This window comes from Pantherophis guttatus, chromosome 6 (genome assembly GCF_059756535.1).
Source record: "Pantherophis guttatus breed Tessera chromosome 6, ASM5975653v1, whole genome shotgun sequence".
Classification (NCBI taxonomy): Eukaryota; Metazoa; Chordata; class Lepidosauria; order Squamata; family Colubridae; genus Pantherophis; species Pantherophis guttatus.
Window position 1 is genome coordinate 79,934,399 of NC_142068.1, and position 5,877 is coordinate 79,940,275.

The window sequence follows — 5,877 nt, forward strand, 5'->3', positions numbered from 1 at the left end:
TCAGAAGTTGCGGGTGTTTCATCACTGGAGGTTTTTAAGAAGGGACTGGACAGTCACTTGACTGAAATGGTACAGGGCAGTGGTGGGATCCTACCGGTTTAACAACCAGTTCACTTAGAGCGCGCTTTGCACACATGTTCTCGCTATGCTCACATGTGCGCCTAATGCACGCTGTGCGCACGTGCGCACTTTCAAGGAAAGTCACCTTCCGCATTGCAGCCGGTGAGGAAAACAGCTGAGGCGCGGCAATCCACTCTGCCGCGCCGATCAGCTGGGCTTCGGAAACGAAAAATATAGATGAGTATAACGCAAGGGCGGGCAGGCAGGCTCACTTCAAAGTCAGAGCGAACCGGTTCACTCACGGCTGAAAGTCGGAGATAACGGTTCGCCCAAACCGGTCCAAACCGGTAGAATCCCACCACTGGTATAGAGTCTCCTGCTTAAGCAGGGGGTGGGACAAGAAGATTTCCAAGGTCCCCTCCAGCTCTATTTGGATGGATGGATGGATGGATGGATGGATGGATGGATGGATGGGAGGGAGGGAGGGAGGGAGAAGGTCTTTTTCAAAAGTTTAGTATCATCCAACTTTGCATATGTTAGCAGTGAAGGGAGTGTTGTTTTCAGTGACCGAAGTATTTTACTACTTTTTTTCCTTTCTTTTAGAACAAGAGGAAGAAGAACGTGGACAAACCATCCTCCCATATATTTACCATATTTACTATATCTGTACCAGGGGTGGGTTCTAACTGGCTTTACTACCGTTCTCTTTGTGTGCGCGCTTCGCGCGATCACCTCTTCGGTCACGCGCTTTGCGTGTGATTGCCGCACGCATGTTCGGTTCGCTTGCAGGCACACCAAACTTGCGCTTCATGCAAGCGCGTTGTGAATCTGCCCAGCTGAGGTGCGGCAATCCGCTCTGCCACACCTCTCAGCTGGACGAAAAAAGCAGACATATAAGGTCAGAATAACGCAGGGGCGGGTGGGAGGGCCCAGCTCCCAAAGACAGAGAACTGGTTCGGTGACATCATATCGTCATCGCCACCGGCTCTCGTGAACCGGACTGAACCGGAAGGAACCCACCACTGATCTGTACTATATTTGCTATATCTCTCATGTATTTTGATCTCTATGACCTGAACAGCCATACCCTATTTTTTGAACAGGGGTAAAAATAAGATAGCATCTGTATAAATGGTTGGCTCTGAATGAAGCCAGAATTAACTTTCTTTTTTCTTCCTGGGTCTATTTTAGAACTATCCGATTTGGACGGCAAATATCTAAACCGCCACCAGTTGCAAGCGCAGGAAAACTTGTCATTTTGTTGCCCTCTCACGTCATCTGGATTTTGGCACCCCAGATCTGGTAGCCTTCATCCACACCCAGCCTCTGAAAGTGGGAGAGACAAATTTATGAGGTGAAAGAAAAGAAAGAAAAGGATCTATGGAAACCTAGTCAAATCCTGGAAATGTCTGCAGTAGCGCAATCAAAATAAAATGAGGAAATGGAAAATACGACCACAGGAAACGAGGTCTAAGTAGAGTGAGTTGCAATTAACAAAAAACACCAGTTCGCTAATTTTGTATGGACAGTTTCTGGCATGCAAGCAGGCAACTTTCATAAAACAGTCATTTTCTTAGCATAACACGTCATGCTCTCTCTCTTATTTTTCCCCAGAAAGACTGCTGAAAATGACTGCCTTATTTTTACATTGCTTTTTCTTAAAGCCAACATGCATTTAATTCAGTGCGTATGTAACACTGCTGCACTTAGTGTATTTCCAAAATACAGGTAGCCCTCAAGTTACGACTGGTCACGTAATGACCGGACAAAGTTACAACAGACTCCAACACACATACACACTGAAGTATTTATGACCTGGGTTCAGGGGTGGGCTCCTGGGGGTTCGGCAGGGTTTGGGTGATCCTCTAGCCAAGGATTGCCGGCGTTCAGCGAACCCCCAAATGCCATCCCTGGCTGGCCATGCCCACCCTGCCCTTCCTTTCCCGGGAGTCTCCATGCAGCCCATTCATCATTCCAGATAAGTGCAGGGGCCGTGTGGAGGGTCTGAGAATCAAAAAATGGGCCTACCAGAGGTTCCAGGAGTCCAGAAACGGGCCTGTTTCCGGCCTCTGGAGGGCCTCCAGACCCTGGGGGAAGCAGTTTTCGCCCTCCCGGAGGCTCAAGAAAAGCCTCTGGAGCTTGGGGAGGGTGAAAAACACTCCCCTGCCATGGTGCAGGTGGCCGACTAGGCCACGCCCACCATGGCCACGCCCACCCAGCAACGAGGCAGCGAACCCGTTGCTAAAGGATCTGAAGCCCACCCATGCCTGGGTTCAAAGATCTGAGAGCCATACCACCACCTCAACAAGGTCACTTGACCTCATGTCAGACACTCAGTAACCGCTCTTCATTCCCAGCGGTTGGCTCTACATATTTATGATGCTTTTGTCAAAAACCAACAATTATTTCCAGTTTTTGAAAAAAAACCAGTCCATAGTGAACAATTGGTTCACTTTATGACCATTGGATTCATTTAAGGACTGCTGCAAAAACAATAACAAAAACAGGCCTGGTCACATAGTGGCCTACTTCACAACATCACTATTTATGACCATAATAGGCAGGCTTTTAGAAAAGACAATTACAGTCACAAGGCAAGGACTACCTGTAATAAAAACCTAAATCATGTAGAAACACAAGGTGCTTATTTACGTGGTAGTCAGGAAGGGTTGATAGTCCAGGCAAATTGACCACTTAAATTCCAAGGGGTTGGCATTTAGCTACTTGCTGTAGCTACGAAAAAAATTATGTTGTGTTCAGGAGAGAAGGTTATGATTTCCGTTGAGAAGGTTATCATGAGCAAATGGCAAAGCTTGATAATACATTCCTGAAATTAAAAAGTAGGCATTTCACAAAAGACTTGAATCAGTTCATTGGGTTTCCAACTGGGGTTTCAGAACCAGGGTGGAAACACAGTGAATTATGCAAGACCTATATTTTGATCATGTGGAGGTCCAAAGCAGGGGTGAAATGCTACCAATTCGGGCCAGTTCACCTGAACTGGTAGTAAAAAATGCTACCAGTTCGCTTGAACTGGTAGTAAAAAAATGCTTTAAAAAAGTAAAATAAAGGTTCCGACGATCGTGTGGCACAGCTGATTGGCACAGCTGATCACCAGAATCTTTTATTTACTTTTTAAAAGAACTGGTAGTTAAAAAATTCTTTAAAACATTTTTAAAAAGTTCCGATGATCAGCTGTGACAATCAGTTGTGCCGCGCGATCGTCGGAACCTTTTTTTAACTTTTTTAAAGCATTTTTTTACCACCTAGTCACCTGAACCGGTAGTAAAAAAAAATCCGACGATCACGGGCACAGATGATTGTCACAGCTGATCGTCTGAACTTTTTTAAAACTTTTTTTTAGGTAAAAATGCTAAAAAAGTAAAAAAAAAAGTTGGCCACGTCCACCCAGTCACATGACACACACCCCCACCAAGCCACGCCCATCAAGACACACCCAGAGAACCGGTAGGGAAAATTTTTGAATTTCACCACTGGTCCAAAGGATTGTACCCATTTATTGGTTTAACCCGATTGGTTTAACCCGACTATACGTCCCGATATAGTCAGCTGGCGCCATCGCTGGCTATTGGGGGCGAATCATTGGCCCCCACGGAAAGGGCTCGTAATTTGGGCGTCCTCCTGGACTCACGGCTGTCTTTAGAAGAGCACTTGACGGCCGTGACCGGGAGGATTTTTCATCAGGTTCGCCTGATTCGCCAGTTGCGTCCCTTTCTAGATTGGGACTCGTTACGCACAGTCACTCATGCCCTCGTCACCTCTCGTCTGGACTATTGTAATGGTCTCTACATGGGGCTCCCCTTGAGGTGCACCCGGAGGCTCCAACTGGCGCAGAGTGCGGCCGCGCGGGTGGTTATGGGAGCAACATGGAGCTCCCATGTAACACCTCTCCTGCGCGAGCTGCACTGGCTCCCGGTGGTCTTCCGGGTGCACTTCAAGGTTTTGGTTACCACCTTTAAAGCGCTCCATGGCTTGGGACCTGGTTACTTACGGGACCGCCTACTACCATCAACAGCCTCCCACCGACCAGTACGCTCCCACAGAGAGGGGCTCCTCCAGGTGCCGTCGGCCAAACAATGTCGGCTGTCAGCCCCTAGGGGGAGAGCCTTCTCTGTGGGGGCACCGACGATCTGGAATGAGCTCCCCCCAGAGATACGGAGGATTCCGGATCTGCGCACCTTCCACCACGAGTTGAAGACGCTTTTATTTCATCAAGCTGGCCTCGCCTAAATCTTCTCCCTTTTAAGTGTAAATTCTAAATTTTTAATGGATTTTAAAATATGGGTATTTTAAATTATGGGTATTAATTCAGCCAAATTTATTTAATTCATTTTATTCGATTTTAAATTTTGTATATCTATGTGTTTTATTTCATGGCTGTGCACCGCCCTGAGTCCTTCGGGAGTAGGGTGGTATAGAAATTCAATAATAAATAAATAAATAAAAATAAAACCCAGATCCCTCTGTTTACCTCCTTTATCTCAGGTCAAGATTGACATGGCTTCCAGCTTTATCCTGCATATTCCTACTGTATATATTTTGTACGATAGTTTACCTCCGACCAAACCCATTTAGCCCACCTTAACAAAATCTTAACCATCACCATCAAGTCATTTGTTATGATCGCATGGATGTCCCAGAAATAAGCATAAGTTGCGTAGAGAAATCTTGGAACGTCCCCAGGGAATATGGATGGAATTCCTCAAGTAATCCTACCACCCACTTCACAAAAAGGAACTTTTGGCTGACAGAATTGCTTCTATGAATAGAATTGGAAAATTGCCCTATTTCTTTTCTCCATTATAGGGAGTAAATCTGACCCGAAAAGTTGGAGGAGAGATGCTCCAGAAAGTTGGATTAACTATGGCTCCTCATACAACTGAGTTTCTCGTCTCCTGATCCATCTTGTTGCCTTTCTTTGAACTCATTCCAGTCCAAAGCCTTCCTAGCATGTTGGAATTTCATTTGGATATCATCAACACAGAATAAAATGAATGTATTAGTTCTCATGATATGCAAACTACTCATTTATTGATGTAGCCTTAATGTTTTAGCTTTTTTGGCAGCTGCATAGTACGGCTGACTTATATTCATATTGTAATCAACAACGATTCCAAAATCCTTTTCACCAGTATTATTACCAAGCCAGATGTTTCTCATCCTATATTTGTGATTTTATTTTATTTTGTCCTAAGTACATACATTACCAGAAGTAGGATTCTCATACTGTGGCAACTGGTTCGCCCAGCACCGGAAATGTGAGTGTGAGTGTGCGCACACTCACTTCGCTTGCATGTGTGCTGTCCACGCATGCGTGTAGCATCACAAAACACGGCAATTCACTCGCACGCTCCATCCACACATGAGTGCAGTGTCAAAAACACAGCGAAGTAGGACGGGATTGCGCCCTACCGGTTTACCAAAACCAGTCTAAACTGGCTGAATCCCACCTCTGTACACTACACATGATCTTAGCCAAAAGGCCAAGAAGCAAATCTAAGTATATAGATTTGCAGGATTGTTAAATTCCATTGTTATTTTCAACCTATTTCATCTATCAAGCTCATTTTCCCATTCCCCTTTTCCGACAGGTAGTGTTGTGGTCCGCCAGCAGCCTGCGGACCTGGCAGCGGAGTCGGACAGTGAAGAGGCTGGGGAGGACAATGGGCCAGTCCTGTTGTCAGGGGAAGGCCCGGACGAGGGCTCTGCATCAGAGGCGGAGATGGGGCCAGGGCCATCTGGGATCGATGCATGGACTCCGAAGCCTCCAGAGGCTGACAGCAGAGAGGCAGAGGA

General features: G+C 46.2%; 1 pseudogene; it reads right to left on the minus strand.

The window, feature by feature from the left end:
* Positions 1-5,442: 5,442 nt before the first annotated feature.
* On the minus strand, positions 5,443-5,576 carry LOC148113172 (U2 spliceosomal RNA; annotated as a pseudogene).
* Positions 5,577-5,877: the final 301 nt, after the last annotated feature.